The sequence below is a fragment of the Elephas maximus genome, chromosome 2 (genome assembly GCF_024166365.1).
Source record: "Elephas maximus indicus isolate mEleMax1 chromosome 2, mEleMax1 primary haplotype, whole genome shotgun sequence".
Lineage (NCBI taxonomy): Eukaryota > Metazoa > Chordata > Mammalia > Proboscidea > Elephantidae > Elephas > Elephas maximus.
Window position 1 is genome coordinate 208,379,694 of NC_064820.1, and position 22,609 is coordinate 208,402,302.

Genomic DNA, 22,609 nt, shown 5'->3' on the forward strand with positions numbered 1-22,609 from the left:
AGCAAAACAGGAATAGAAGGAAAATTCCTCAACATAATAAAGGGCATTTATACAAAGCCAACTACCAAAATCATTCTAAATGGAGAGAATCTGAAAACATTCCCCTTGAGAACTGGAACCAAACAAGGATGCCTTTTATCATCACTCTTATTCAACATTGTGCTGGAGGTCCTAGCCAGAGCAGTTAGGCTAGATAAAGAAATAAAGGGCATCCAGATTGTAAGGAAGAAGTAAAATTATCTCTATTTGCAGAAGACATGATCTTATACACAGAAAACCCAAAGAATCCTCAAGAAAACTACTGAAACTAATAGAAGAGTTCAGGAGAGGATCAGGATACGAGATAAACATACAAAAATCAGTTGGATTCCTCTACACCAACAAAAAGAACGTCAAAGAGGAAATCACCAGATCAATACCACTTACTGTAGCCCCCAAGGAATAAATCTTACCAGTGATGTAAAAGACCTATACAAAGAAAACTACAAGACGCTAATGAGAGAAACCAAAAGAGACCTACATAATTGGAAAAACAAACCTTGCTCATGGATAGGAAGACTTAGGATAAGAAGATTGTAAAAATGTCTATTCTACCAAAAGTGATCTATAGACACAATACAATTCAGATCCAAATTACAAAGACATTTTTTAATGACATGGAGAAACAAAACACTAACTTTATATGGAAGGGAAAGAGGCCCTAGATAAGTAATGCATTACTGAAAAAGAAGAACAAAGTGGGAGACCTCACACTACCTGATTTTAGAACCTATTATAAAGCCACAGTAGTCAAAACAGACTGGTACAGGTACAACAACAGATACGTAAACCAATGGAATAGAACTGAGAATCCGGACATAAATCCATCCACATATGAGCAGCTGACATTTGATAAAGGCCCCAAGTCAGTTAAATGGGGAAAAGACAGTCTCTTTAACAAATGGTGCTGTCATAACTATATATCTATCTACAAAAAAATGAAACACGACCTATACCTCACTCCATGCACAAAAACTAACTCAAAATGGATCAAAGGCCTAAATACAAAATCTAAAACAATAAAGATCATGGAAGAAAAAATAGGGATAGGGACAAAGTTAGGAGCCCTAATACATGGCATGAACAGTATACAAAACATTACTAAGAATGCAGAAGAAAAACTAGATAACTGGGAGGTCCTAAAAATCAAACACTTATGCTCATCCAAAGACTTCACCAAAAGAGTACAAAGATTACCTACAGACTGGGAAAAAGTTTGTAGCTATGACATTTCTGATCAGCATCCAATCTCTAAAATCTACATGATACTGCAAGAACTCAACTATAAAAAGACAAAAAACCCAATTAAAAAATGGGCAAAGGATGTGAACTGGCACTTCACTAAAGATGACATTCAGGTAGCTAACAGATGCATGAGGAAATGCTCACGATGATTAGCCACTGGAGAAATGCAAATCAAAACTACAAGGAGATTCCATTTCCAACAAGGCTGGCATTAATCCAAAAAACACAAAATAATCAATGTTGGAGAGGTTGTGGAGAGACTGGAACACTTACACACTGCTGGTGGAAATGTAAAATGGTACAACCACTTTGGAAATCAATTTGGCGCTTCCTTAAAAAACTAGAAGTAGAACTACCGTATGATCAAGCGATCCCACTCCTTGGACTACATCCTAGAGAAATAAAAGCATTTACATGAACAGATATATGCACACCCATGTTCAGCACAGCACAGTTTAGAATAGTAAAAAAATTGACGCAACCAAGCTGCCTATCAACAGATGAATGGATAAATAAATTATGGTACATTCACACAGTGGAATACTAAGCATCGATAAAGAACAATGATGAATTCGTGAAACATTTTGTAACATGGAGGAATCTGGAAGGTATCATGCTGAGTGAAATTAGTCAGTTGCAAAAGGACACATATTATATGAGATCACTATTATAAGAAACTCAAGAAATAGTTTAAACAGAGAAGAAAATATTCTTTGATGGTTAAGAGAGTGAGAAGGGAGGGAAAGAGGGTAAGAGGTATTCACTAATTAGTAGAGAAGAACTATTTTAGGAGAAAGGAAAGACAGCACACAATACAGGAGAGGTCAGCACAACTGGACTAAACCAAAAGCAGTTTACTGAATAAGCCGAATGCTTCGAAGGCCAGTGTAGCAGTGGTGGGGATTTGGGGACCACGGTTTCAGGGGACATCTAGGTCAACTGGTATAATAAAATCTGTTAAGTAATCATTCTGCATTCCACTTTGGAGAGTGGCCTCTGGGGTCTTAAACGCTAGCAAGTGGCCATCTAAGATGCATCAATTGTTCTCAATCCACCTGGAGCAAAAGAGAATGAAGAACGCCAAAGACACAAGGTAATTATGAGCCCAGGAGACAGAAAGGGCCACATAAATCTGAGACTACACCAGCCTGTGACCAGAAGAACTAGATGGTGCCCAGCTACAACTGATGACTGCCCTGACAGGGTACACAACAGAGAGTCCCTGAGGGAACAGGAGATCAGTGGGATGTAGACCTCAAATGCTCGTAAAAAGACCAGACTTAATGGTATGACTGAAACTAGAGGGACCCCAGAGGTTATGGGCCCCAGACCTTCTGTTAGCCCAAGACAGGAACCATTTCCAAAGCCAACTTTTCAGACAGGGATTGGACTGGACTATACTATAGAAAATGATACTGATGAGGAGTGAGCTTTTTGGATCAATTAGACACATGAGACTATGTGGGCAGCTCCTGTCTGGAGGTGAGCTGAGAAGTCAGAGGAGGACAGAAGCTGGTTGAATGGACACAGAAATAGAGGGTGGAGAGAAGGTGTGTGCTGCCTCATTAGGGAGATAGCAACTAGGAGTATATAGCAAGGTTTATACAAATTTTTATATGAGAGACTGACCTCATTTGTTAATTTTCACTTAAAGCACAATTAAAAAAAAAAGATTCTGCTTATAGGTGTGACTGGCTTCTGTCTATCTCCCAACCCACAGTACCTTCCTCAGAATCAAAGCATCTCTTCAAATTTACAGTCCTTGACAGGGACTGGTTACCTAGTAAGAGTGGTAAACATAGGCTTGCTTGTGTCTATTGGCTAATCTGCAGTGAAATTTCACATGCCGTTCACATCAAAGATGTGGATGAAACCTATGTGAAACTGTTCACCACAGATTAGTAAGTAAACACAAGAAAGTCCGTACTTACCTTGCTTACTGGGCAATCCACTTGTTTTGAACAGAGGAAACTAATCATTTACATCTGTCCAAGGAGAGTGTGGATACGGACGAAAAACTTAAGACAGCGTATAATTGGGAACATAGTATCAGTGAAAAAGAAAAGAGAGAATGAAGTTAGAGTTGGTGAATTACATAAGGATGGTTCTATTTCAGGGAGAAAAGATGAGTGAAAATACACAGAAGCATTTTATATTGAATTTCTTAAAATACCAGGATAAAATCTCTTTTGATTTTTAAAATGTATATTAAAGTATGTCCACATTGAAGAGGCTCTCGCAATATAGATATTTTATTCTACTCGATGAGTTAAAGTACAAATAATTATAAATTTTCCTGTGTTGAATTCACAACATACCATTGGGCAAATCTAAAAAAATATATAGCTTTATAGAATGTGGTTTTAAACAGTTCTCATGGTCAACTTAGAATGTAATATGTGCAAAATCAATGGCATAACCATTGTTGGGTCGCCATGGCTTAATTTAGTCAAAAAGTTACCATCAGTGCTTAAACCAAAACCAAACCCAGTGCCATCGGGTCGATTCCAACTCATAGCGACCCTGTAGGACAGAGTAGAACTGCCCCATAGTTTCCAAGGAGTGCCTGGAGGATTTGAACTGCTGACCCTTCGGTTAGCAGCCGTAGCACTTAACCACTACGTCACCAGGGTTTCCTCCCTCAGTGCTTAGAAGGCAAGAATAGAATAAAACAAGTAAACTTCAAAGGATATAACAAAATATTAAAAGAGTGAGGCAAACGTAAGAATCAAATGTCAGAATAAAAACGGTGCATATTAATAGTTGCCAGGAAGAGATATATGTGGCATGTATGAAGGTGGTCATCAGAGAGAGAAATTCTGGAAGGTAAATTTCTGAATGGCATCATAAATAAGAAAAATATTAGTGGTATAAGTGGAGATAAAAATATCTTCTCTCCCTGTGTGCAAAGATTGAATTTAAACTGCTTGTAGAATTTGACAGTTTCTTGTAAAATAATGTTACAATTTTTATTCAAATCCTGTTTGGTCATCAATTAAAGATGCATTAATTTTTATAGAATAATCCCAATAGGTCAAGATACAAAGAAGTTACCTATATTAACACAATCTCCCTAGCAAACTTAAACTGTCATATACTCATTTTCCAGGTAGTGACATAAATTTATGCAAAAATGAGCACAAAATTATATTTTATACCATTGCCTTGAAAATAAGTACACAAGTGAGGAGAATAAAGAAGCAGGAGGCAAAAATAATGTTATTTTCTGCTAACCAATTCACCACCCATTTTCAGTTTGTGATACTGTGGTGGCCTGCATGTTGCAACCACTATGTCAATCCATCTCACCAAGGGTCTTCCTCTTTTTTGCTGGCCCTCCACTTTATCAAGCATGATGCCCTTCTCCAGGGACGATCCTTCCTGATAACATGCCCAAAGTATGTGAGACCTCGTCTTGCTGTTCTTGCTTCTAAGGAGCATTCTGGTTGTACTTCTTCCAGGTCAGATTGGTTTGTTCTTCTGATAGTCCATGGTATATTCAATATTCTTTACCAACACCATAATTCAAAGGCACCAGTTCTTCAGTTTTCCTTATTCATTGTCCAGCTTTCACATGCATAGAAGGCAATTGAAAACACCAGGGCTTGGATCAGGCGCACCTTAGTCTTCAAGGTGAGCTCTTTGCTTTTTAACACTTCAAAGAGGCCTTTTGCAGCAAATTTGCCCAAGGCAATGCCTCTTTTGATTTCTTGACTGCTTCTTCCATTGGTGTCGATTGTAAATCCAAGCAAAATGAAATCCTTGACAACTTCAATTTTTTTTCTCCATTTATAATGATGTTGCTTATTGGTCCAATTGTGAGGATTTTTGTTTTCTTTATGTTCAGGTGTAATCCATACTGAAGGCTGTGGTTTTTGATCTTCATCAGTAAGTGCTTCAAAACCTCTTCACCTTCAGCAAAAAACATTTTGTCATCGGCATGATGCAGGATGTTAATGTCCATGAGAGCCAAAGTATGACCTTGGGTACATCCTACCTAAATTTAGAGATCATCTCAAAAATAGATTTGACACATTGAACATTAATGACTGAAGACCAGATGATTTGTCAAATGACATCAAGGACATCATTACATGAAGAAAGGAAGAGGTCTATTAAAAAGGCAGGAAAGAAAGAAAAAAGACCAAAATGGAAGTCAAAAGAGACTCTGAAAATTACTAGTAACTATGACATCGGTATTTCAACTGCCAGAAGACTAATTCATAGTGGACACATTTCAGTGGGGTTTCCAGACTAAAATAAACTAGAAAGAAAACCTGAAAATCTACTGCAGAAAATTAGCCAGTGAAAACCCTGTGGATCACAACAGGATATACTGCAAGATGAGACTTCTAGGTTGGAAAGTAACAATGGACTCAGGCATGTCTGTGATCGTGAGACTGGCTGGGACTAGGCAGTGTTTCATTCTGTTGTACCTGAGGTTGCTATGAGTCAGAGCCAACTTGAAAGCAACTAACAACAACAATAACAAATTATCAACTGGAGTGGACAAAATTGGATGGGTATGAGACAATAAACAAACATTGGCAAATTTTTTTCCTCATTACCATTCTCTGTCTTTTTTAGGATTGTATTCTTTTGTCTCCCTTGTACCAAGCAAAGTGCCCATATATGGCTGACTATACCACAGTGACTGAATTCCTGCTTGTGGGATTTTCTGATGTGTGGGAGCTCAGAATCTTGCATGTCACACTATTCCTACTGACATATTTGACCACCTTGTTGGGGAACCTTCTCATTGTCACAGTAACCACTTTTGACAAGAGTCTTCACACCCCTATGCATTTCTTCCTTAGGAACCTCTCTGTCCCGGACATGTGTTACATATCTGTCACTGTCCCCAAGGCATGTGTGATCTTCCTGCTTGGCAACAGGGTGATCTTTATTGTTGGATGTGCAGCTCAGATCTTCCTTATGATTTCGTATGCTACTACAGAGCTGCTGTTCCTCACCATTATGGCCTATGTCTGCCATGTGGCTGTCTGCCTTCCCCTTCACTATCCTATGATCATGAACCTGTCTGTCTGTGCCCAGACGGCACTAGCCTCTGTGTCCAGCATTCTGATCTATGCATTTGTGCACGCTAGTAACACATTCCGGCTGTTCTTCTGTCTAACCTGGACCAAGAGTTCTTTTGTGACATCCCCCCTTTGTTGAAGCTCTCCTATTCAAGTAATCTTCATCAATGAGGTTGTAATTTTTTCCTGTGTGGTGGTGATTGTAGGTGGCTTCTTTTCATCTTCGTCATCATGTTTTATATTCGTATATTTTCTGCTGTGCTCAAGTTTCCAACCAGAAGAAAGATAGGATCGGCCTTTTCCACCTGTGTACCTCACCTTCTCATAGTGACGACTTTTTGCAGCTCAGTTAATGCCATGTGTATGGATCCAACCTCCAACTCACCCACAATTCAGGACATGATCATTTCTGTGTTCTACTCTATACCTCCTTTCCTAAATTCTATCATCTCTAGCCTTAGGAACAAGCAGATAAAGGAGGATGTAAGGAAAAATATCAGAATATTCTATTTAAAAAAATCATTATATAAAGACTTTCCTACTGTAATGGGTCGTGTTGAAAAATGCTTCAAAACTAGATTCTTTGCCCTATCTTCAAAATTTGGGGACTTGATACCTAAGTAGCAGTCAATATATCATATGTTAGCATACAAACAATATTGTTTTTAATTGTAGACTTGATTCTGATTCATAGCAACCTTATGTATAACAGAATGAAATACTGCTTAATCTTGTGTCATCTTCATGATCATCGGTGTGGTTGAGTCCATTGTTTTAACTATTTTGTCAGTCTACTCATTGAGGGTTTTATCCCTCATTTTGGCTGAATCTCTACTTTTCAACACTTAAGGGTACAAACAATACTTTCATATTTTAACTTGAGGTTTTTGTTTCCAAAAAACGTATATTCCTTGATGTCTGAAATGTGTCTGCTAAAGACTCTTATATTTGTTAAATATTTCTCTTTAGAATTATCTAGAGTCTTAGACTAGATAAAGTATATATATATATATTAGCTTTGACTTTTAGTAATTATGACAGGAGAATCATTTATTAGATATATATTAAAAATATATAGCATAACATCTGAAAGCTGGTCATAAAAATAACACTAAAGTATTTGTTTTTAAATAAAAATAAAAGCATCTGAAGGAGTGATTGGTAGGAAATATCAATGACATCTTATGTTGGTTTACATAATTTATGAGAACAAATTTATGTAAAAATCATTTACAATATATAAATCACTGGTTTGTTTTAGAAAGTTTAGGTTAAGTCTATTTGTTAGTTGTTCTCATTGTCTTCATGCCAAGAAGACAAAAATAATTTATTCTATGCTATCTTACTATACTTTACTGCATCTTTTAATATACTAAGAAGATAAAATATATTTTTAAGTAAAATTTTATGTTTCTCATATATAAAGACCCAAAAATCCTATATTAATCCTTGAGGTAGTCAGTACTCTCTACCAGAACACAAAATATTTTGCCATATTGTATACACACTTATTAGAGCTTATGTGATCTTAAAAATTACAATTTCAGTTTACCTATAATTTGGAGACAGTATTGTCACTAATCGCCACCAGCACTGTTATTTCTTTTACTTCTGTGATTGTTATTATGACAAAATAATTTTATTACATAGCATTTCCAGTAGAAAAATACTGAGTGTGATGGTAAATTTTATGTGTCAACTTGGCTAAGCTGTGGTGCCCCATTCTTTGGTCAACACTACTCTAGATGTTGCTATGTAGGTGTTTACATATGATTAACATTTAAACCGACTGAACTTAAGTAAAGCATATTACTCCCTACAACATGAATATGCCTCATCCATTCATTTGAAGGCTGTAGGAGCAAAAACTGAGGTTTCCCAAGGGAGACTAATTTTGCCTAAGACTGTAAATAAATATTTTTTCCAGAATTTTCAGCACTCTGCCTGGTCTACCAATTTCAGACACAAGGCTTTTGGAGGTTCCAACCAGGCGCATTACCTACATATTTCAGACGCAAGACTTCCAGAGTTTCAAGGCGGTCACCTCACCTAAGGATGTTGGACTTGCCAGCCCTACAATCACGCTGGCCCTTTCTTAAGCTCTCTCTCTCTTTAAATATACATTGTATTAGTTTTATTTCTCTGGAGGACTTTGACTAACACAGTCTTTAATACTGGAAGTGCTCCTAGAGGAATAAAATCTTAAGAATGATTTTTGTGATTGAATTCTGATGTTTCTGAAATTGATTCTCAAATCTGGTTAGATGTTAAGGCACTAATGACTCTTTCAAAAAGTAAGGAGAGCACTGATAGTTCTTGGCATGATGTGGAAAGAGATATACAATTGTATACTGCTGATCAAACACTTAAAAGAGAAAATGTGAACGATCTGCATTTAATACCTCAGATGATTTTATTCAACTGATGAGTATGATCACATGGATCAGTTGCTCCTAATTTCACTGGACAAAGTGGGAAAAGGAAAGGATGAGGTCAGGGCTTCAAATTCCCTAGTCAAGCACTGTATAATAACCTGAAAGTTTCTATGTATGCTTTAAAATAAAACCTTATGTTTTGTAGCCATGGAGATGAGGTTTCTGAAAACCAAGCCCCGAGTCTCATACTACAACTGGCTGAATTACAATGCAAATTAAATTCTTAGCTTCACTGTTTTTCTGATATTAAAGTGAAGGTATTTATTGGGAAGGAATAAGACACTAAATATTTGAATGAAGATATGGGTCAGATACTGATAAAACTAGTGACATAAAAAAATTTTTTTTAGTTTTTTTTTTTTTTAACTGCATGATTTTTCTCATGTATAAAAACAGAAACCCAGGGAATATGTGAGGGAATGGATACTAATAGTGTAAAAAAATATATATATGGTGAAAGGAGCATAAAATTGGATCTCGTGGAATTTATTAGTATTGGTCCACTAAGCAGAGGTATTCATAATTGAATGTTTCAGGTCAAAGGGTTAGAAAAATTCTAGCAGTTTGTTTGGTTCCTATTAAAACACAGATCAAGAGATAGCCTACACTAAATGGAGCTGCCTTGGTATATTACACAACAAGGATTCTGAAGCTTCAGGGAAATTGAAATGTTAGAATAGGTTTATCATGTAAGACCTGCCCTCCCAACCTGAGAGTGTCCATAGAACACATATTTCACCACAACTGTAGGATTGTTATTAGTTGGAATCGACTCTACAGCAATGGGTTTTTTTGTTTTTGTTTTTTTTATGAAGAATAAGGAGCCCTCGTGGTGTACTGGTTAAGTGCTATGGCTGTTAACCAAAAAGTTGGGAGTTGGAATCATCCAGCCACTCCTTGGAAATCTTACCGGGAGACTTCTACTCTGTCCCATGCATCACTATGAGTCAGAATCAATTTGATGGCAATTGATTTTTGGGTTTTATAAGGAACAAATTTGTGAGGGGAGTTATAGTACCTTTGAAGATCTCTGTGGTCACTCTTCTCTGTAACTGAGTTTCACAAAGGGAATTGCTGCCTCTAAATTGGTAAACCTAAATGCAATGGTAATAATCAGAGCCCAGGAAGGAGTGACCAAACAAGAGCACTTAATTTCCAAAGAGAAGATGGGTGTGTTTACCATAATGGTCACCACAGTCAAAGCAATAATAAGAGTAGTCTGACTTGCAGTGGCCTATGGAATTACCTAGTTGATCATTGTGTTCTTAGAAAACAAATTGACAGGAAGTGTACTAAATCCTTACAAAATCTGTATAAGTGGGTGAGTTCTAGGTCAAATGAATACAAGTTTAACTTGATTCACCCAAACAGAGAGTCAAGCCTCTTGATCAATTCCCAGAATTCAACCAGTCTACTTGACCAATACCCAGAATGTAGCCAGTTTTTTTTTTTTTTTTTACTCGATCAATTCCCAGAATTCAGCCAGTTTACAGACCCACATTCTCTTATGTAAAGAAGTGGCCAGTCAATTTGAAAAAGAATTCCACTACACTGACAAGAATTTATAATGTTATTCATTCTAGCAGCCCCCTGCAAAGGGATATATAACCTTTTAACAAGGTGTCTTAATTATCTAGTGCTGCTATAACAGAAATATCACAATGAGATGGCTTTAACAAAGAAAAATTTACTCTCTCACAGTCTTGAAAGCCAGAAGTCCAAATTCAGGGTGCCAGATCCATGGGAAGGTCTTCTCTCTCTGTTGGTTCTGGTGGAAAGTCTTTGTCATCATCAATCTTCCTTGTCAAGGAGCTTCTCAGCACAGAGACATCAGGTCCAAAGTGCTCATTGTTTTCCTGGCTCTTGTTTCTTGGTAGTATGAGGTCTCCCTGTCCCTCTGCTTACTTCTGTCTTTCATGTCTCAAAAGAAATTGACTTAAGACACAACTTAATCTTATGCATTGAGTCCTGAATTACTAACATAACTGCCATTAGCCCCACCTCATTAACATCATAGAGGGAGGATTTACAACAAATAGGAAAATCACATCTGGTGACCAAATGGCTAACAGTAACAACATACTCACAGTCACAAACTAGCCATGTTGACACACATTTTTGGTGGACATGGTTTAATACATACAACAAGGTAACTTTGGAATGGGGAAAAGAATAGAAAGGATGTTTGAGGGATTACTTGACACTTTCTCTGAGCTCATACTAACCCCAGAAGATCCCAAAATGATACTGTGGTCCACCAGTCAGTGTAGAACTCATGGTTTGGGTCTATGTTACAATGAGCACAGTGAATCCTTAAGTATTCCTGTGATTATTTCTCCAGATGTGAAATACATAATTAGGATAGATATACGAAAAAAACTGACAGAATCATTCACTGACAAGTGCAGTGTGGGCAATTATGGTAGGAAAGGCCAATTAGGAGCCCATGGAACAGCCTCTACCTAGAATAATAGGAAACCAGAAGCCATACTGCATTCCTGGAGGTATTTCAGAGATTAGTCCCATTATAAAATGCTTGAAAAATGCAGGGGTGGTGATTCCCACCACACTCCCACTGAACTCGCCTATTAAGACTCTGCAGAAAGAGATGTATCTTAGGGAATGACAGGGGATTATCATATACTTAACCAAGTTGTTACCTCAAAAATCTGTAAGACCCAGAACAGGCTTCTGCTTTACTGACAGGATCTGACTGATACACTTATACTGTTGCACGAAGATTAAACAACAGATAGTACAGCACCTTCTAATATGCACCATGTGCCAGGTACTAACCCAAACGTTTTACCGGTTCCATTGTATCACAATTTCAAGAGGCCAGAAGACTACTAGAACTAACAGAAAGATTCAGCAGAGTAGCAGAATACAAGACAAACATACAAAAATCAGGTGAATTCCTATACACCAACTATGAAAAGGAACAATGAAAAGGAAATCAGAAAAACAAGACCATTTATAATACCCCTAAAAAAATAAAATCCTTAGTTTTTTAGGCTAGGTTCTCTAGAGAAGCAAAACCAGTAAAGTGTATAAATATAGAGAGAGAGATTTATGTCAAGGAAACAGCTCACACGATTGTAGAGGCTGGAATGTCCTAAGTTCATGGGTCAGTATAGAGGCTTCTCTTGATTCACATAGGTGTGGGGGCTGGCAAACCCAAGATCGGTAGGTTGGAGAGCAGGACTTCTGCTCACAGGCTGTGAAGATTGACAAATCCCAAGAATGGCGGATAAGCTGATAGCTCAAGCCCCAAGAGCCAGAAGTCAGACAAACAGGAGACAGCTGCAGAATAAAGAGAGAGAGAAAAAAAGCTAGAACATCTGCTTATATTCAGATGCAGGCCACACTTCCAAAGAAACTCCCTTTCAACTTACGGCTACTCACAGCAGATTTGATCATGGGAATGATCACATATAAACACTGAGAATCATGGCCCAGCCAAGTTGACACAGAATCTTAACCATCGCACTTAGGAATAAATCTAACCAGGGATGTAAGAGACCTGTACGAAGAAAGCTAAAATACACTACTCCAAGAAACCAAAAGAGATCTATATAAATGGAAAAACATACCTTGCTCATGGACAGGTAGACTCAACATTGTGAAAATGACAATGCTACGCAAAGCAATTTACAAATACAATGCAATTCCGACCCAAAAAACAATGGCATTCTTTAAAGAGATGGAAAAACTAATCATTAGCTTTACCAGAAAGGGAAGAAGCCCTGGATAAGTGAAGCACTATTGAAGAATAAAGTAGGAGAACTTGCACTACCTGACCTCAGAACCTCCTATACATCTATAGTAGTCCAAACAGCCTGGTACTGGTATGACAGATACATTGACCAGTGGAACAGAATTGAGAGCCCAGATGTAAATCCATCCGCCTACAGTTACCTGATCTTCGACAAGAACCCAAAGTCCATCAGATGGGGAAAAGACAGTCTTTTTAACAAATGGTGCTGGCAAAACTGAACATTCATCTGCAAAAAAATGAAACAGGACCCATATCTCACACCATATATAAAAACTAATTCAAAATGGATCAAAGACCTAAATATAAAACCAAATATATAAAGATCATAGAAGAAAAAATAGGATAATCACTAGAGGCCCTAATACACAGCATTAACAGGGTACAAACAATGGCTAATAACACACATACTCTAGGAGACAAGATAGATAACTGGAATTTTCTAAAAATTAAAAACTTGTGCTCATCAAAAGGGTAAAAAGAGAACCTACAGACTTGGAAAAAAAATTGGCTATTACAAATCCGACAAAGGCCTAATCTCTAAAATCTACAGGAAAAACCAACACTTCTACAACAAAAACACAAATAGTCCAATTAAAAAATGGGCAAAGGAAATGAACAGACACTTCACCAAAGAAGACATTCAAGAGGCCAACAGACACATGAGGAAATTCTCATGATCACTAACCATTAAAAAAATTAGAGACACGCAAATCAAACCACAATATGTTATCATCTCACCCCGGCATTATTGGCACAAATCAGAAAAATAGAAAATAACAAATGTTGGAGAAGCTGCCAGGAGATTGGAACACTCATGCACTGCTGGTGGGAATGCAAAATGGTACAACCATTTTGGAAAAAGATATGATGCTTCCTTAAAAAGCTGAAAATAGAAATATCATATGATCCAGCAATCCCACTCCTAGGAATATATCCTAAAGAAATAAGAGTCATCACATAAACAGACATATGCACACTCATGTTCATTGCAGCATTGTTCACAAAAGCAAAAAGATGGAAACTACCTAGGTGCCCATCAACAGATGAATGGATAAACAAACTATGGTACATACACACAATGGAGTACTATGCAACGATAAAGAACAAGGAGGAATCTGCAAAGCATCTCACAACATGGATGAATCTGGAGGACATTATGCTGAGTGAAATAACGCAATAACAAAAGGACATATATTGTATGAGGTCACTACCGTGAAAACTCATGAAAAGTTTTACACACAAAAGGAAACAATCTTTGATGGTTACGAGGGAGGGGACGGGCGGGGATGGAAAAACGCTAAATAGACAATAGATAAGTGGTTACTTTTGTGAAGGGTAATTCAGTACATAATACTGGGGAAGCCACACAAGTTGTACAATGCAAGGTCATGGAAGCTCCATAGAGACATCCAAACTCCCTGAGGGACTGAATTTTTGGGCTGAGGTCTGTGGGACCATGGTCTTGGGGAACACGTAGCTCAATTGGCATAACATAGTTTATAAAGATAATGTTCTACATTCTACTTTGGTGAGTAGCATCTGGGGTCTTAAAAGCCTGTGAGTGGCCATTTGGGATACTCTGCTAGTCTTACCCCTTTGGTAGCAAGAATGAAGAAAACTAAAGATACAAGGGAAAGATTAGTTCAAAGGACTAATGGACCACAACTACCATGGCCTCCACCAGATTGAGTCCAGTGCAACTAGATGGTGCACAGCTACCACCACTGACTGCTCTGACAGGGATCACAAGAGAGGGCCTTGGACAGAGCTAGAGAAAAACATAGAGCAAAATTCTAACTCACAAAAGAGACCAGGCTTACTGGCCTGATAGAGTATGGCCCCCGACACCCTTTTGGGTAAGTAATGAAGTCACTCCTGAGGTTCACCCTTCAACCAAAGATTAGACAGGTCCATTAAACAAAATGAGACTAAAGGGGCACACCAACCAAGAGGCAAGGAGTAGAAGGCAGGAGGGAACAGGAAAGCTGGTAAGAGGAAGCCCAAAGTCAATGAGGAGAGTGTTGACATGTTGTGGGGTTGTAACCAATGTCATAAAACAATATTTGTATGGTTTAATGAGAGGCTAATTTGTTCTGTAAACCTTCCCCTTAAGTTCAATGGAAAAAAAAAGGCCAGGAAAGTAGACACTCTCATTAACAAAACAGATGGAGAAACTGAGATGGCAGAGATGATGCAAAGTGCTATTGATCACATAGTTCACAGGTTTCCGGGACGGGTTTTGGTACTAGGCTGGTAAATAGCAATAAATTCCTTTATGTTAATGCTTTGAAGAAACTTTGAGTTTGTCATTTAATCTATTAGAATTCCCTTGAGTTTGACTCAGTGAAATCACACTATTCCTCGGAGATATTCCCAGAGGATGAGGGGAACACATTTTCGCTGGATCCGGTTAAATCTAATTCCAAATCTCCCCTTCTATGCCACTTGATCTACATGACCCACAGAATTTTACCTTATGAGACCTCAGAATATTAGGGTACTGCAGTTTTCTTTGTGTTTAAATTACTGGCTTATAAATCTCCACCGATTCTTCAGCCTCAAATCTATCAATACTTCTTGATATACAGAGTTCATTCACATGCTTTATTTGAGTCCTGATCCCCCGTCACCTGGAGCCAATTATCTCCTAAAAATTCCCCCTGGGCACTAGCTATTAATGAAAGCCCAGATAGTATTCCCAGGGATTTTCTCTACAGCCATCAGCACCACCAGGCCCTTATGTTAAAATGAACACAGAGGTTTTTGTTATAAAACAGAAGTATTTCAGGTGTTCAGTCATCTCAAGTAAATATGTCCTCTCATCCTTGCCTGCACCTGAAACATCACTGGACTCTTACCAGAAATCATGGTCTCCATAGCCAGTCTAAGAAAAGACAATATTAACTGTGAGTCTTTGCTAATTTTACTTTATTTTATCCCCCCTTCACCTCCCTCTATGAATTATCCCAACATCTGCACTGTACTGCTTACTTACTTTTTGAGAAGAGCATTAATGAGATTAGGATAGAAAGTACAGAGGGACCCCCACAACAAGACCAACCTCTTCTTTATTATTCATTGCATGAAAAACTCAGTCCCAGAAATTTGAACAAAGTTGATAGCTGATTATGGAAGCACAGAGTGAGCACATAGCAACAGATGTGCCTGATACCAGGAACACAGCAGGAGCAGGAGAGGCTCTGCACATTGTCCATCGCTTTAGTGATTTAACTAAATACTGATTTAGTTAAATACTGATTTAGTGATTTAACTTTATACTTAAACAACATTTCTTGTGGTGTGTTGTGTGTACCTAAAACACAGAATTTTTTATGCAAATTAATGTTATTCAATTAATAATTCCAACAAATGCTGGCCTATTTCTTCTCTTTGCCAAACACTCTGTTATATGTTCAGATGCCTCATGGATGCAAAAGTGAAACCATGTCATAAAAGAAAATGTAGAGATAATCCCTTATACTTTAATTATAATCCTAGGGCTTTCTCATAGCATATTTTAAAACAGCATGTAAACATTTGTTCGTGATTCATCCCCTAGCTAACAGTCTCATATTAGTCACCCAAAATATTTTGAAAGATTCTGTTAATTATAAATAAATTAAATATTTGATAGATGTGTGGATAAATAAATTAATAATGATATTAATTAATAAAATACTCTTGCCAATTCTTCAGGTTGAAAATTACATCCTTCATGTCTTTGTAGACAAGACAAAGAATCATATCCCTTGCCGGTGTGCAGATGAAGAAATGGTCTCAATTTTACAATCCCTATTCATAGCATTTCAGAATATTATATAATATTCCTTGAACAAAAAGCTACATAAATAATAAAAACCCATAGCTGAGTGGTAAATTTTCCTTTTTCTTTTTTGTTACTCTCTTAAAAACAATAGTACTATGAATGTGAAATGGAAGAAATGTAAGTACTGAAGGGATCACATACTTCTTTTACAAGTCATTTGTAATTCTTATTTATTTTTCTCCAACACAACAACCGTTTTGAGTACCTTGCTGTTTGAAATGTCTTATAAATACAAAATTCATAAAGTATTATGTACTTTAAAAAATTTTGTAGATAAGGAAACTGAAGTTTAGCAATGTTATAGAGGCCCCTGCAGCTGAACAGCAAGTAAATGGCAGAGTCAGGATCCAAAATATATCTTCCCAGAAGATCATAAAGCCTCAAATCCACTAGTCTGCAACACTAAACATCAAGGTAGAAACCTAAAATTGATTGGTGAGCATGAAATAGTAAAGGTTTTTCACTCTCTTTTCAAACTGTAAAAGCCAGTTGTAATTCTATTACATGATAGGAGAAGTCTGATATGGAATTTACTGAGAGAAAATGTTAAGATATTATTTTATAATCTAAACCTTCAGAATGAAAGTGGCATAACTACGATAGAGTTACTTGTAAATACTGTTAGCCATGTTTAACCAAGTCAATCATACAAAATCAGTAAATTGTCAGTAAAAAAAAAAACCCCAAAACTGTTGCCGTTGAGTCTAATTCATAGAGACCCTATAGGACAGTGTAGAACTGCCCCATAGAGGTTCCAAGGAGCGCCTGGTGGATTCGAACAGCTGACCTTTTGGTTAGCAACCGGTAGCTCTTAAATCACTGTGCCACCAGGTTTCCAAACAGTAAATAGGTTGATATAAAGAAACAAGAACAAAAGCTATTTAATGAACCATTTCAAAGGATCTTGAAATAAAGGGCAGCAAAAAAACAAAGAAAAACTTTCAGTCTTGCAAGCATGAGGCCAATTTGAAAGGCTCACCTGTCATGTCTTTTGGCAGTTAACACGGTTTACATGTTGCATGTGGTTACTATGTTCATAAAAAAACGGATCAAGGAAAGAAAAACACAAAATGTGGCAGCATGGCAAATTTTCCATTATAGGTACAAAGTTGAGAGTGCAAACATAAAGAGGTCTGGAAATGCATATTCTACTACTTCAAGTCAGCAAAGAAAATAAACAGTTTATGCAATTCCAGGAGAAAGTGTGCATTTTTTTAAGGGGTACTAAGCCATTTTTCATAAAGAAAACAAAAACCCTCACAACTGGACAAATAAACAACAACATGATAAACAGAGAAAAGTTTGAAGTTGTCAAGGTTCTCATTTTACTTGGATCCCACAAACAACACCCATAGAAGGGACAATCAAGAAATCAAACTACATGTTGCATTGGGTAAATGTACTGCAGAAGATCTCTTTAACATGTTAAAAAGCAAAGATGACACTTTGAGAAGCAAAGTGTGCCTAAACAAAGCCATGGTATTTTCAATTGCCTCATATGCTTGAGAAACCTGGACAATGAATAAGGGAGACCAAAGAAGAACTGATGCCTTTGAATTATGGCGTTGACAAAGAATATTGACTATACCACAGACAGCCAGAAGAATGAGCAAATCCATCTTGGAAGAAGCACAGCCAGAATTCTCCTTGGAAGCGAGGATGGCAAGATTTCATCTAAAGTACTTTTTATCAGGAGACACCTGTCCTTGGAGAAAGACATCATGCTTGGTAAAGCAGAGGATCATCAAAAGAGAGGAAAAATCCTTAACGAGATGGATTGACACAGTAGCTGCATAGCGCCAATTGTGAGGATTGGATGGTACAGGTCAACACTTAGTTCTGTTGTACACAGGGCTGCTATGAGTTGACATACACTAGACCACACCTAACAACAACAATGTCAAGCCTTTAGGTTTAAAGCCTGCAATTCCTCTTTTAGAGGCTGCAAAACACATGGTAATCCATCCCTACTCACAGTGAGAGCTGTGAAAGACAACAGTATCAAGCAATTGTGTTTTAGTAAAATATCTGTTAACTACTCACCCATTACCGATAATCCATATGGTCTTCAGATATGCAGGAAATAATATTTTTAGGTTTCAGATTCTTTAAGTTCTGAAATACGTCCTGGGTATATTGGAAAAAATATGCATTTTAACTAAAACAGAAGACTCAACACACTTCATCTTACTCAACTTGATGATGTTAATAAATACTGACTTCAACAAATAACAGCCATGTATCATAAATTACAAGTAAATATAATATGTCATTTTTATTTTCTAGAACTTGAAGGACCACTGTAGTAAATTTGGTGAATACTTGAATCAACAATTATATTTTCAAGTAAGTTCATCTTTGCTATGTATTTTTTTATCCCTAAAGTATTGAAATACATATTTATGGAAAGAAAAGTATTATAGCTAACAAATTCAAGGAATAAAAATTGAAACAAAATGTAAAGCATAAATACATATCCCCTCTAGTAACTTCCCCTCAAAGAATGCATTTTAAGGATATTTATGTTTGCAGAGAATTTCTATTTGAAATATTTTAGGAATATTAAATTCATGAGGGAGGTATTCTTATAGATGTTTCTTTAAGACCCCTTCTCCTAGGTATTTCAACTAAGCCATGCATTACATGTAGGTCTTCTTTCATTGGTACATCAACTGAACCTCAAACTTGTTTTTTTTTTTAGTTCTGGTGGAGATATAACACATGCACTCAGGCTCCATCAATTTTAAGCAGCTTGAGATCAATTTTAAAAAGAAGACTTCATATGAAGTATTACCAGAAATCAGAAAGGCATGCATTATATCTGAGATCATTTAGGGTGGATTTTTTTTTATATTACCTAAGATAAATACTAGAGATTTGCCAGAATTATGACAGCTTCTGATAGCAATCAGGGTAACAGATAATAGGGAAACATGAGTAAGGTTTCTAAAGCATTAACGAGAACAGAGAGACAGAGTTGGAAGAATAGATGATAGCAGAATAAAGAAGGAAAAAAAAACGCAAGTTTCACAAGTTTTTTTCCCCACATCAAAGATGTGGTGAAATTGTTGACTATAGATTAGTAAATAAGCACAAGGAACCCCATACTTACCTTGCTTATTAGATAATCTGCCCCCGTTTTGAACAGAGGAACCTAATCACCTATATACATTCAAGCAGCACATGGATATGGATGAAAAACTTAAGATGACATACAATTGGGAACATTATATCCATGGAAGAAGAAAAGAGAGAATGAAGACTAGAGTTGATGAATTAACCTTAAATATGGATGGATCTATTTCAGGGAGAAAAGATGTGTGAAAATACATAAGAACATTTCATATTGAATTTCTTAAAATACCAGGATAAAATCTTTTTATTTTTAAAATGTATATTAAAGTATGCTCACTTTGAGAAAAGGCTCTGGCAATGAAGATATTCTGTTCTACTCTATGAGTTAAAATACAAATAATTATAATTATCCTCTGATTAATTCAAAACACAATGTTGTGCAAGTCCAAGAAATATGCAGCATTATAGAATGTGGTTTTGAACTGTTCTCATGGTCAACTTGGAACTTAATATGTGGAATATCAATGGCATAACCATTAGGTCACCATGGTTTGGTTTAATCCAAAAGTTACACTCAGTACTCAGAAGGCAGGAACAGAATAAAACAAGTAAACTTCAAAGGATGTAGTTATTTCTTAGAAGAGAGACAAATTGAAGAATCAAATGTCAAAATAAAAAGAGTGCATGTTAATAGTTGCCAGGAAGAGATATACATAGCAAGTAAGAGAGTAGTTAGTCATCGGAGAGAAATTCTTCAAGGTAAATTTTTGAATGAAATCATACACAACAAAGATATTAGCAGTGTAAGTAGGGACAAAAATATTTTCTCTGTGTGCAGAGATTGAATTCACAACTGCATGTAGAGATTTGAGAGGTTCTTGTAAAATAATAGCTCCTATTGTTATTCAAGTTCTATTTGGCTAATATTTATAGAACAATTCTAATGGGTCAAGATGCAAAGAAGTTACCTATATTAACTCAATCTTCCTGGCAAACTTACCTCCATTATGCTCATTTTCCAAGTAGTAAGTGAAATAAATTTATGCAAAAAATAAGCTCAAAATTATATTTTATACCACTACCTTGGAAACAAGTTACACAAGTGAGAAGCATAAAGGAGCAGAAGGCAACATAATTTATTTTCTACTAACCAATCTACCATCCATATTTCAGTTTGCCATACCGTGGAGCCTTGCATGCTGCTTCGATAGTGGAAACTATGACATCGGTATTTCAAATGCCAGAAGAGTAAACCACGGTAGACAAACTTCATTGGAGCCCCCAGGCTAAAATAAACTAGAAAGAAAAGCCTGGGAATTGACTTCAGAAAATTAGCCAATGAAAACCCTGTGAATCAGAAAAGGATATGCTGGAAGATGAGACTTCTAGGTTGAAAGGCAGCAACGGATTCAAATATATCCGTGATCATGAGGATGGCTGGGACTAGGCAGTGTTTCACTCTGTTGTACATGAGGTTGCCATGAGTCAGAGCAAACTTGAAAGCAACTAACAATAACAAATTATCAACTAGAGTGGACAAAATTGGATGGATGTGAGACAATAAACAAACTTTGGCAAATTTCTTTCCTCATTACCATTCTCCGTGTTTTTTTAGAATTGTTTTCTTTTGTCTCCCTTGTACAAAGCAAAGTATTCATATATGGCTAACTATACGACAGTGACTGAATTCTTGCTTTCGGGATTTTCTGATGTGTGGGAGCTCAGAGTCTTGCATGCCATGCTATTCCTACTGATATATTTGACCACCTTCATGGGGAACCTTCTCATTGTCACAGTAACCACTTTTGACAAGAGTCTTCACACCCCCATGTATTTCTTTCTTAGGAATCTCTCTGTCCTGGACATGTGTTACATTTCTGTTACTGTCCCCAAAGCGTGTATGATCTTGTTGCTTAACAGGATGATCTCGATTGCTGGATGTGCAGCTCAGATCTTTCTTGTGGTTTCATGTGCTACTACAGAGCTGCTGTTCCTCACCATCATGGCCTATGACCGCTATGTGGCCATATGCCATCCCCTTCACTATCCTGTGATCATGAACCTTCGTGTCTGCATTCAGATGACACTGGCCTCTGTATTCAGCGGTCTGATCTATGCAGGTGTACACACTGGCAACACATTCCGGTTGTCCTACTGTCAGTCTAACGTGGTTCATCAGTTCTTCTGTGACATTCCCTCTTTGCTGAAACTCTCCTGCTCTGATACCTTCATCAATGAGGTTGCAATTTTTTTCTGTGCCCTAGTGATAGTAGGTGGTTTTTTTTATCTTCATCATCATGTCTTATATTTGCATATTTTCCACTGTGCTCAAGTTTCCAACCAGACGAGAGAGGGAAAAGGCCTTTTCCACCTGTTTACCTCACATTCTCGTAGTGACAGTCTTTGCCAGCTCAGTGAATGCTGTGTATATAAATCCAACATCCAACTTACCAACAATTCAAGACATGATCATTTCGGTGTTCTACTCTATAGTCCCTCCTTTCCTAAATCCTATCATCTATAGCCTTAGGAACAAGCAGATAAAGGAGGCTGTACAGAGAATTATGAGGAGAATATTCTATTCAGAAAAACAATAAACTCTAACCCGCTGCATTCAAGTCGATTCCAACTCATAGTGACCCTATAGGACAGAGTAGAACTGCCCCATAGAGTTCCCAAGGAGCACCTGGTGGATTTGAACTGCTGACCTTTTGGTTCGCAGCTGTAGCACTGAACCACTACACCTCCACGGTTTCCAATAAGATCATTATTTCAAGACATTCCTACTTTGATGAGGCATATTGAAAAATTCTTGAAAATTAGATTCCTTGCCTAACTTCAAAATTTGGGGACTTGACTTGATATCTAAGTGACAGCCAGTATATTGTATGTCAGCTTAGAAACAATGTTGTTTTTGTTAGTTGTAGTGTTCACTTCTGACTCATAGCAACCCTACATATAACAAAATTAAATGTTCCTCAATCCCGTACCTCTTCATGGTCGTGGGTGTGGTAGAGTCCATTGCTGTGACTATTGTGACAGTCCATATCACTAAGGGTTTTTTCCCTCCTTTTTACTGAATATCTACATTTCCAAACTTATGGGTAGCAGCAATACTTTCATATTTTAGCTTGAAGTTTTCTCTCCCCCCAAAATGTATATTCCCTGATAT

The 22,609-nt window shown here is 37.1% G+C and overlaps 1 pseudogene; it reads left to right on the forward strand.

Annotated features, from left to right (window-relative positions):
• Window positions 1-21,097: 21,097 nt before the first annotated feature.
• LOC126067998 (olfactory receptor 14C36-like) lies at window positions 21,098-22,034 on the forward strand (annotated as a pseudogene).
• Window positions 22,035-22,609: the final 575 nt, after the last annotated feature.